We start from the raw sequence: 12,344 nt of genomic DNA on the forward strand, positions 1-12,344 counted from the left end.
TTAAAGTATTTTGTGAATCCCTCTGCTTTTCATCAGCAAAATAAAGGTGCTTAGCTTGCATGGTCTTTGCAGATCACACACCACAGATAATATAATGGCCCAGCAAGACATGGAGAAGCAAATAATGAGCACTATTATGAATTCTGTACAAAAAAAAAAATAAAATTAGAAGCTGCATGAACAGAAATTCAGGTCTTAAAGAAAAATGCTCACATAAAATATTGAAGTTAAGCTTTTAGAGTAATGTTACAGATACTATTGCCTTTGTAATAATGAACTGTTATTTTTACTATGGAAATCTAAAAATGAATTTAAATTATTTTGTGGGGTCAACTGTATTAAAAGACTTGTTGAGAACATTGATGCAATGTCTCAAGAGAAACAAAGTTCATCAATTACTAGCTATTATTTAGCATTCTCACTACGTCTGTTATATTTCAATTAATTAAAACTACTTACTTGAAATGGTTTTATTTCTTTGTGTGTGAATATACACACAAGTGAATGTATTAACACTTACATAAGCCAAACTTTCTTTAGCTAGGAATGGGTGGAGAGAGTTGGGTTTTTTCTTACATAGTTTGGCCTTCTTTTCCTCAAACCGTTGCCCTGACATTAATAAATAAAAATTTTCATTTTATTTATTACCATTTAAACCCTCAAACTGTTTTATCTTTGCTTACATCCAAGATTTCAGAGTACTTGCAAATGGCCATCTACATTTCAGACCTGGGAGATGCCAGAGTTTAGGTAATACCAGGGTAAAGTGAAGCACGAGAGGTTACTAATAGAAGACTTTCCTTGCATCAAATTCCACTGAAAGCTTTTGTGACAAGCAAACCAGTAGTGCTGTGTGGGAATGGCTTCAAAACATCTGTCAGGGACATACCACAGGCTGGAGGCTCACTTTGTATTTCTGTTGAAACTGGATGGGAAACCTGCAATTGAAAGTGAAAATATGTCCCCATACTTACTTGTTTAGCAACAATAATCCTTATGTGATGACAATTTTAGTTGTGTGACTGATTGCTGCATAGAGGTGCATTATATCGTCACATAGCAGAACTAAAAATACAGTGACTTCAGTAGAGAAAGGATAAAAGGTTTTCCAGCTTTGTATTTGTTCACTAGGAGAAATAATGCAGCACAGAACTCATGTTGTTCCTGCGGGCTTTTGTGCCTGAGAAAACATGTAAGAAATTATTTTAAAATGAATATTTTAAAAAGTTCTCCTAAATTATTTATTGCCACCAACAGCAGAATTTTCTTAGCCCTGTTCATGATAGTATGAGTGAGGGTATTTTAGAATGGACTTAAAATAGATGTAGTGAGAGTCTCCTAACAGCTGATTTCTTCTCTGTCCTAACTTTTCTGGAGAGCCAAGTGTTCTCACTAGGATTCATAATCTCTCTGGACACAACTGTTCCTTAATCCTGACTGTCTAGTAAACCTGGTCTTTCCTAATTCACCTAAGCAGGGAAAGCATCCATTTTTATTTTTATTTTTATTTTTCTTTGCAATGGTTTCTATTGTTTTCTTACACTACATGGACTGTGCTAAAACTTTACAGTAGACAAAAGAAGATTTCGAGTGCACTTGCCTCTCTGAGACGCTTTCATTTCTCTTCTCTTGCCTTTTCTTACACTTCCATTCATACTTGAAAGGCTCCTGATGTTTAATTTTTTTAAAGTATTTTTTTTTTAGATGATGCTTTTGCATTCACCTCATTTAACACTGTGTGAAACCCTGTTCACACTAGATGGTGACAGCTTTAGTTAGCTGCTCACAAGTTATCTTATCCTTCAGTTCTGGTGACAGAACTCTCACTTAGGAGAACCCAATATATATAAGGAAATATAGACATTAAAAAAAATGTTGGAAAATTGGTCTGTATATGAATCAGTGCTTTCTGGTAAATATTTTGATCCCATTCCACCTGTTCTCTCAGGGAGGATGATTTGCATAACCAAGTGACATGGCACCTTTCAAATCAATTTAAATTTCCCTATTTTATTTTCTCAAATCCATTTAAAATGGAATTTACTAGGAATCTCTCCTTTTTCTTTCGTAGCTCATTTACAAAACACAGTCTCTCTCCTATAGTGTTAGGGCATCAGACAAGAGTAAAAAACAGTTTTTCAAGTACCTGAGTGATCTTTTAACATGAACACCCTGTAATAAGTAAGTGAGAACAATCTGCAGAGGGAGGGGGAAGAAGGGAAGGGAAGGGAAGAAATCCTCCTAACAACCAGAAGGGTCATGAGCTTCTTTGCACACTCACCAACCTCAGAAGTATATGGGTACTCGTATGCACGTATGTGTGGGAACCATGGCTATAAGTGGCAAACATTTGTATGTAAAACACTTTCCTAGAGTTCAACTTTGATGCAATTTTAATGCGATTAACAATATTAAAGTGTGTATGCATTTCAGGTGGGATTAAACGTGCAATGTGATTAGTGGTTGTACCAAACTGCTTATAAGCACAATGGCTCAATAGAATTATATGATACAGTGAGTGCAGTCAAGCCTGGAAATATTCACTGTGTAGCAAATACCTAAGCTATTCTTGAGTAAATTCTACAAAATTATCTTTACAGAGTTGTGAGAATCAGAGGGCAGCTAATACACCTCAGACCAGTGGACACATTATAAGATGCGAGATAAAAGTGAGATAAACATTTTGGTATTTGTCCCTTCCCCTTACTCTAGAAGTAGCTTGCCTGCTGAAAATAAAAATGGAACCCGCATGAATGGAACCCGCATGTGTAGCATGATCTAACTTCTATTGGGAGAAAAAAGAGCCTTGCTAATTTGCCTTCATACCTACATCCTCTCCAAGGGGCTTGACTGTCACATGCTTTTCACCTGTGCACTTAGCAGAGTTTCATAGGTTATTTCTGATCTAAATGACTGAAATTTGATCTCCAAGTGCACTTCAGCTTGTCAAAGCCATAAGTTAGAGGCTTTCTTACCACACTACTGATTGTCAGATTTACTGTAAATAAGGCTTAATGTATCCATAGCATGCATAGAAAGAGCCAAGCTTGAGATATCTGTTGGATGTGGGCTGTACTGCTGTACTCTATCCATGCCCAAGGCAGCCAGGTGCAGTGAAAGACAGTTTCAGGCAACAACTAATTGGCATGGCAAAGTACAGACTCTGTATCTCAAGAGTAGTCTGATGTTGAGACAAAGACTGCAAATTAGTGTATGCTGTCATGTAAGCAGAATATGTAGTGAATGAATCTGGGCTGGAAAATAACTATATATTGGCCAGGTATATATAACTGACCAATAATATACATTTAACGATCTACTGAAACAGTCTCCATAGTGCTTACCATCTTGACGTTCTTCTGCTGGCCTTAATCCCTGGTGTCATTGCTTTTCCTGTACTGGGAAACCAAAAGTGGGCACTCCAGAGTGGTCAAAAGTGTCAACCAAATACAGGGGACCTTGATCTGCTAGCTATGCTTTTGCTAATTCACTCAGCTGTTCAATAAACAGATGTTTTAATTAGTTGGATCACTTTAGCGCTGAAAGGCTTCACTGCTGACCCCAGGTTCTTGACTGTCTTTCTGCTAAACTTGTTTCTATCCAGTCATCCCCAGAAAATACTGCTGCATGTTGGTATTTCATCCCAAGTTTAGCCTTGTTGAAGTTCATGAATTTCTGTCAGCCCAGTCTGTCAGTCCCACTGAACAGCAGCCCAGTTGTTTGGTTATACTGTCCTTCCCCTAAATTTGATTTCATCAGAAAACAAAATCTTTTTCATCAAAACAGACATGCTGATTGTGCATTTTGCACTGACATCCAAGGAGCTAATGAAGATAATAAATGGTTCTTAGTACTCACCTGTGAAGAAGGCCTCTAGTAAATATGTGGCAAACAGATTCCCAGCTGCTGCTCATTACTCGATGAGTATCCTGATCAAAACAGTTTTCCATACATCTTGTAGTCTCTGAATAAAATTTATATCTCTTTAGACTGGCTATAAAGATATAATAGGAGACCATGTCAAAAACCACGCTAAAGTCAAGATAAATAGAATTCCCTTGGCCACCAAGCAGTCACTGGAGAGAACAATCAAACTGGTTAGGCATAAATTTCCCTTTGTACACCCATTGTGGTTGTTCCCATTCATCTTCTTGTCATCCATATGCCTATGTATGACTTCCATATCTGAATTTTCTCCATAATCTTATAGGAGAATGAAGTGAGGCTGACCAGCTTCTAATGCCCCAGATCCTCTTCCTTGTTCTTGAAGACTCGTGACACTTTTTATCCTCTAGTCACCAGGGACCTCTCCTGGTTACCCAGTTTTTTAAAGGTGACTTTGGTCAAACTTTCTCATTGATATCAGATGTATTTCATGTGGACTCATGAGCTAATATATAACCAATCTATTTGCTCAATTGATCTTTAATTAATCTTTTCCTGCCATAGGCAGTACCTCACTCTCCTAGACTCTTCTGCCACCTGGAAAGCCACAGGACTTACCTTATTAGTAAAGACCTTGGTACAAAGCTTTGAACACCGCAATCTCTTCCATATCCTCATCACAGGATCTTCCTGTTGATATGCTTACACAGGTCTGTATTTTTCCTATTCAAATTCCTTGCCAGTTTCAATTGGATCAGAGTTTTAGCTTTCCTAGTTCCATGCCTAATCAATATTTTTAATCTGCCTGATCGCAAGACTTTTTTTCAGTCACCAAAAGGAGGCTGTATTAAATTTTGCCTTGATCAGAATGTCTGTAACAGAAACCCATTGCAAAAGTGTCTCCTCCCTTTGATCCTATAAACTTTCATCTGGCTTGTGGACTATTTCACAGCAAAACTCCATGCATTCAAACTTCTCTTCTTCAAAGAGTGTAATCTCTCTTCCTCCAGTACCCAAACTGTGCTTCCTAAACAGACTGTATGCAGTATCCCATCATTCTTCTGTTACCCTGCAACTGCTCATGAATTCTAAATCCTTTATTTTTTTATTTATTTTTTCCTCATAATAGAAGCGTTCATGTCTAGAGACTGGAGAAAGGCCCCAGTAGTGCAGTTTTCTTAGGGAATGTGTGAGAATCTTCTTTACTATGTTGTCACCCAGACTTCTTAACCTCTGTTCCATTTCTCTCTGTCTTCAGTCTTCATCCACTGAAAAATCTTAAGGGCTTTGTCATTAACTTGGCAAGCTTACTTGCAAAAAGTGCTTTTGCCTCACTTTGTTATATGGAGACAATCATTCCTTACTCCCAAGAGACTTCTGTAGTAAAAGCCCTGAAAACCCTGCATGAGATACCAGCTCTGCAGGCAGATACTGATACAGAGTCTACTTGTGCTTTTATCTGAGCCTTTCCCTTTCACTGGAAATATTGAGGAGGGACCACCTACCCTCTCAAGTTCTTCAAGATCACATGCTCAGTAAACTCTGGTTTCCCTTGGCCATTGGTACTCACATGGGTAAGCAGCAGGAGTTTATAAACCAGAGTATGGCTAAGCTCCTGCTGTATTTCTACAAAAAACTGGATCCAGGATGCACTCCAGATCTGCTTGGAAATAGGTAATAGGTGAAGAGATAAGGATACTGAGCTGACAGCCCTAATACTAATTCTTTCAGTCTTGGTGAGAGAAGAAAATTTATGATGATACCCTGTGACATTTAGACAGTATCTCAATGCTTCAGCACCAGCTAATCTGACAATAGAAACAATGATGTGCTTTCTTCGCTGATATTTTTGCCATCATGTGTCTTTCTAGCACCTGAAAGTCAGGCAAATATGAAGAAATAGGAATAAGCATATGCCAGAAAAGACAAGAAAGGAAATGAAGTGACAAATTGAAGAACATCGAAGGCAAGAAAACAGAGTGAATGAAAGCAGGGAGCCTGTTTGGAAGGTGCTGTCAGTAGGACTGAAAATTAGTTACTGTAATGATACATAGGGCATGGGGCAAAGAAAATTAGATGTGAAGCAGGAGACAGGTCTTTAAATGCTGACATAAGACTTAGAGACTAGGATTTTTTTCCAGCACTGGAAAAGAAGGATTTATAGAATGAGAGGCTTGGGGCAAAAGTTTTAACAAAATGGAGGGAAAGAGAAATAGGATACAGAGTGAACAAGGAAGAAATAAATGGGGTTTCAGGGTTTGTAATGAATCTGGTCAGACTGCAGCAAGAAATTACAAAATATAAAGGAACCCAGTAAAACAAAAGCATCAGCTTGATGTGACAGTGGAGGAACATGGCAAAAGGCCCATTGCTTCACAAAAAAAAAAAAAAAAAAAAAAAAAAAAAAAAAAAAAAAAAAAAAAAAAAAGTGCAAAAATTAAGGCTTGACATGCTTTTCTCAAAAATTCACTGACTGCAGAATTCTGAGCTCTTCCTTAATTTTGTACCCTCTTGCTTTTGTTAACAGCCTTTGCATCTATTCTAGTTCCTCTCATTGTCTGGAAATGACTCAACAGTCCAATCAACTGTTAAAAGTCTGGCTAGCATGAATAATCCCCTCCTAAAACTACCAGTGGGATATGAAGGTTACCTTGCAGGGTAAAACCAGGTTTCTTTTCCTAACTTGTCAAAAATATCATTAAACTCATGTTTGGGTCAGCTAGCCTGCCTCTTTCCCCATATTTTCCTCTGGTGTGGTTGGCATTCTCCTTGGAGGAGTGCTGCCTCACCGGGCAGTCCATTCCATAGCCTAATCACCCTCTCCGTGAAGAAATTCTTTCTAATATCTAACCTAAACCTCCCCTGGCACAACTTAAGACTGTGTCCTCTTGTCTTGTTGAAGGTCGTCTGTGAAAAGAGTCCAGTTCCCACCTCGCTACAGCCTCCTTTCAGGTAGTTGTAGACAGCAATGAGGTCTCCCCTGAGCCTCCTCTTCTTCAGGCTGTTGTTGTTGTTGCTGTTGCTGTATTCTGTCAATTGGGGGTTCAGCTAAACACAGTAAATTTAAACTCTTCTGAATGAAGAATGCACTTACTAGAAGCCACCCTAACACACTGCAGTGGCCTTGAGGCATCCTATCTGTCCCTGCCCACTCCAAAGGACTCTCTCCACCCTGTGCACAGTCCAGCATCCCATTGCAGCCCTCCAGGGCCATCAGTCTCTGCCCCAGCAATGCTGCAGCAGGATTGATCTCCATGTCCTGGCCCAGCTTTGGCCTGTTCCCATCCTGAGGGAAGTGCTGGATGCCTGGAGCTGGGGCTTCCCCTGGTGGTCCCCTGGCTGTCTGCTCCTGGCTGGGGTGGTGGGATGAGCCCTGCCTTGGTGCTCCACAGGGAATCCCAGGTTAGGGATGCTTTGTGAGCTACCAGCCCTGACAAATGCACCATTGGACTAAGGAAAAATGCCAAACATGTAATCCATTGTTGGTATAATGGTGGTTTCAATCCACACTAAATAAGCAGGAAGCCACTTTATCATCTCTGTCACCAGCACTGGGCCTGCTTTTATGTTTCACCAGAAACTGCAGCTTGCTTCCTCAAGAAAAAAAATTGGGAAATATTTGGCATCATTAAAGCATGTGGTACAGTAAAGTCAGCAGATAAATGCACTCAGTTGTGTCCTAACCTGTTCACCAACTGCAGAAAGAGGAGCTTCATGAAAGAGCCACTTCAGCAAGGAAACCAGGTGTAACTGGCAAGTCATCTGTCATTAAAATGCATTCAAGCTGTGAAGAACTAGCAGATTCTCCGGGGAACAGGTTTTCCACAGGTGATGAAGATTTTTGCGCTCTTAAGTTGTTATTTATATTTTCTTATTTAGATTAAAGTGATTTTTTGTTCAGTGCAGTATTTCTCCTGAACAATTTACAGTGATCTGTCTACAATTTGGAACTTTGATTTAGTACTTTTGGGTGCCATTTTAAGCAATTAATTTATTAATATCTGGTTTTAATAACTTGGAATAGTAATTGATTCTATTCTCATTCAGTTCAGCTGGGATTTATTTGCTTTGAATTGGAGTGAGGTAGGCCTGGGCACAGTGAGATGGTATTTGTCTGTTTATTATTGCTGAAATGTCACTATTTCTGTAATTGGTTTTATATATATTTTAATTTCATTTAATTATCTTGCCAGACTGTATCATATATCTTAACGTTTTATAGAGTTAGGAACTCCGTTTATTCAGTAATCCAGTTACTGAGATAATAATTCGTCTATGCATTGAAGTGTATCTTTCAGAAAAAAACATATTATAATGATCTCTTCAGTAGATGGCAGTGCTGGGATTAAAACTGTTGCTTGCCTAATATGCAAATTCCTACCTGGTGGGATTTAGATGTAAAAAGGCTTTTTAGGGCATTCTCATCTTCAAATTAGGGCTCTAGTTTTCTTGGACTGCTGAAACTGCGTGGAGGTTTATTTTTACTGGCTCACAGAGTATAGAAAAAAAGATCAAATAGTCAGTTTGCTCCAGAGAAATGCATGAACAAGATAAAACTGTGGAAAACTATAAAGCACTAAAAGTAATAATTCCTCTGCTGTATATGATATAATCCACTTCAGTTGCTTTCTGTAAAATGATGTTGCTAGTTGAGATGCTATAGGGTCTTAATACACTGCTTCTCTGTGGAAGTGTTTTAATTTTACATTCATTAAACTTTACAGAATCACTGTGGTGTCCTTAGATTATGGACAGCTTCCCTATATATGGCATCATAAAGGACTCAATTACTGGGCTCTTGTGACTTCACAATCTATTCCTTAAACTATGAAGAACGTTTTTCTACCAGGATGCAATATCCAAATCAGGAAGTTCCTGATAAGATTTAAAATAGATTTTTCTCCCATCATGAGGATTTTTAAAATTGGGATCATTTCTCATAAGGCAGTTTGACAGGAATCTCTTCAAGGATCATTTATCTTAATGGCACACATTAGGTAGTTCACATGTAAAACTGCTTAGGAGTATGGAATAAACAGCAATAACTTCCCATATCATTAGGGCTTTAAGAGAGAATAAAGGCCTCTCTTGGGTTAGGGTTCTCCTTACTGGTGTGGTGAACAAAGATGGTTTATTGTGGCAATTAAAATGTGTGGTGGCAGCGTATCTTTATATATCTGTTGGGAAAGCATGCTAGAGAAGAATTTTACAACTACACAGAAAGCAGTGCTGAGTAATGTATTCCAGGTCACACAGTTAAGGTAATAAGACTAAATCTATGAGTAGCTAGGAATTTTCAGTTGGAAATCTGGATTAGTTTGGGTGCTGATGTTACCTGTATTGTCACAGAATCTCAAAGAGGCTATGGAGACAGCACCTAGATCTTCCTTCTCTTCAAACACATTCCCAAAGAAAGCAAATTGGGTATTTTCTACTAATAGTGCTGTGTCTATGGGAAAAGAGAAATCTGATCCCATCCAGTGGAACAAATGTGTATTATAAGAAGACCAGAAAAAAAAAGGCTACAAAAACTCTGCTAGCGTTTATAAACTCTGCTAGCATTAAGAAGGTGGAATTCAGTTCTCCAAGAGCAAAAGCCATATGACTTGACAATTGTTTTGAAAGAAAATGAAACTATTTTATAATGAAAAAATAATAGAATAATATTGACATTTATCCTGGCCTGTTTTCCAGATGCTGTTTTTAGGAAACTGGAAAATCTGGAAAAAAAATACTTGTAGTTAAAGTATTTCTGAGTGGAACTGTGTTCAAACACCATGAAGTTTAGGAAAAGAATATTTGTCAGTGACTGAGATATTCCTCTCATAAATGTTAAATTTAAATTAGCAAAGGGGCTTCAAACTCCAATTCTGTTTCAGAGGGACTTGAAGACCTAAGACCCTGCAAGATGGTCTAGAATCCTGAGTGTACTACAGAGACACCTTTCTCAGGAGTTAAGTCCCAGAATCAAAAAGCCAGTTTATGACAGGTCTATAGCACTGTGGAGTTTGTTAATTCTGCAAGTTTAAGATTTATCAGATGATACAGCAAGTACTCTGTAGCCATTTTTATTAAACCAAGTCAGAGTGTTTCAGTCTGTGCAGAACAGTTGCACTGATTTATGTTAGATGAGAAAATGTTTTGTTTTAGTTGAGGTTTTACTGTCATAAACTAAACCATGAAAACATGAGCAAATATGGCTACTTCGTGTTTGTAATTAGTAAATGGAGATATAGAAAATTACTTTTTCAGAATAGTAGAGTTAGTAAGAGGAGAAAATTATATCATTACCTTTGACTGCGTTCCTTGACTATGTGCACTACCTGTAAGCTTCATCATTCATCTTTCTGAAAAAAAACCCAACCCTGAACTATGTAATGTCATACCTAAATCAGTGTAAGGACTTTAATTTCAGCATATTCAAATGTCCACTGAAATAAGAACAAAAGAATTTTTCACTTTATACTCACATTCTGCAGAGAATTGTACAAACCACAGAGCAATGGAAGACAGAATTGCAAAGAATATGAAACATTTTGTAAGACAAGAAATGTCACTTTGAACCTGAGAGATACAGTTCTCTGAAAAGAAAAAAAATCACTTTCTAAATCCTATTTGTAAAATGAAAAAAAAAATAGGTACAGTAGTTTCATTGGCTGGAATAAATTCTTGTTCTCTTTAATATAAGCCGTGTACCACATACTCTGGTACATGGGTCAGCTGCCTACTGCTCCAGCAGACTAATAGTGGGAAGCAAAACCTGATGCTTTTTAAGCTCTTGAATTTTTACTGTGTCATTCATTGAGGAGATATGATTTACGTTCTGGCAAGAGTATGTCCCTTTTACCTGAGATGTTTTGGGGTGTAGATATCGCTGTAGAGTTACAGATTCTCTGCAGCATCCTTAAACATCATGTCCCAATGGCAAGATGCTCCATCTTGTCAGTTCCATCAGAAGCCATTGGCCTGAGAGATCCTTCCTAACTCCATTCTCAAAGGCCTCCTGAAGCCAGAGAGAATGAATCTGCACATGTTAATGCTGACATTGTCAATATCAATTTAGCAGCATAAGAACCCTGGGGATTTTCAGGGGACATGGGGATTAAGTGTGATCCAATACATGTTGTTCACGTATTGTTGTGTTTTGTAGGTGCCTTATAGATATGTAGAAAGATAACATTCCAACCTGTAGAATTTACAGACTCAAGGGAAAAATAAAAGGCAAACAAAGGATAATTTGTCAGAAAACATTTATCAACCAATTTTTTTTTGTCATTATTTTTTTTTTCTTGCTTTGAAGCCTTTTGGTTTTCCGAACCATATTAATCTCGGCTGCAAAATTCCATGGAAGGTTTTGCAGTCTGAGAACAGATCTCATAAGAGATAATAATGTAAGTTTAAGAGACAGTAGTACTGCCCTAAAATATGGCAACTTTTATTTTTCTGTCTCCAGTTCTAAGGACTTTTAACGCGTTCTTGAGGTAAAGAAATTTCTATAATATTGTGCTGAGAAAACATAGAAAGAAATACAGAAATTTGCTCTTGATCTGTACTGTGAAGGACATAAGGACATTCAGCTGTTGAGATAAATGTGTCTCTTCTCCTAAATAGGTAAAAAATTGTGCAGGTTGTGTAGAAAATTTTCAAACACAGTTTTATTCCAATTCCTTGCTCTCCTCTGACAAGAACATCAACAGAAGGGGAGAAAAAGAATGATCTTTGAATTAACCATGGGCTTGAAGGAAATGAAAATAATTTCAAAAGATATTTTTTCCTCTTTTGTATGTCTCTGCCTCATTTTGGATTACATTTTTTTTAAAAAAATCTTAACTTCTTTCTTATCTTCCCATTAACACAATACACCAAAAGAATGATGTAGTTCATTGAATTAACAATACCCCAGGTACTTGTGCTGTTTTGATCTGTGTTACATTCCTAAATAACAATAATGAAAAGTCTTAGATCTTTTCTTCCTGGTGTTTGGTTTTATATATTCAAAAGGACAACATTTTAATCTCTTAGGATGTTTTTACTTTCAACCACTCTCAAGCCAGTGAATGTAGTTTTATAAATCAAATACCAAAACCACTTTAACCAAAATCTATGATACATCCCTTGCCGAAAAGAGCTGCATCATTTTAAAGCTATTAATGTATCATAGAGTTATATTGCTTGCTGAGCTTGTCAGGGGTGACTGGGGGGTAGAGTGAGAGCCGAAATCTCAGCTCAAACTGTTTTACCCTGTGCTATTCTTTGAAGTAAATCAAAGAATAAAAGAAACGGCATGTCTAATCTCAATGTTTTTGTTACTGAAACATCCTAAATGAATGAGTTGCATCTGTGTGGAATGGTCCATTTTAAAACAGCAAATAAAAAGTCATGGAAGAGTTTTCATTTTATAAAATTAATTTTGTTTAAATTTATTTATTTAATTAATTTCTTGCTGATAAATAAATTTC

The sequence above is a fragment of the Calypte anna genome, chromosome 2 (assembly GCF_003957555.1).
Source record: "Calypte anna isolate BGI_N300 chromosome 2, bCalAnn1_v1.p, whole genome shotgun sequence".
NCBI classification, from domain to species: domain Eukaryota; kingdom Metazoa; phylum Chordata; class Aves; order Apodiformes; family Trochilidae; genus Calypte; species Calypte anna.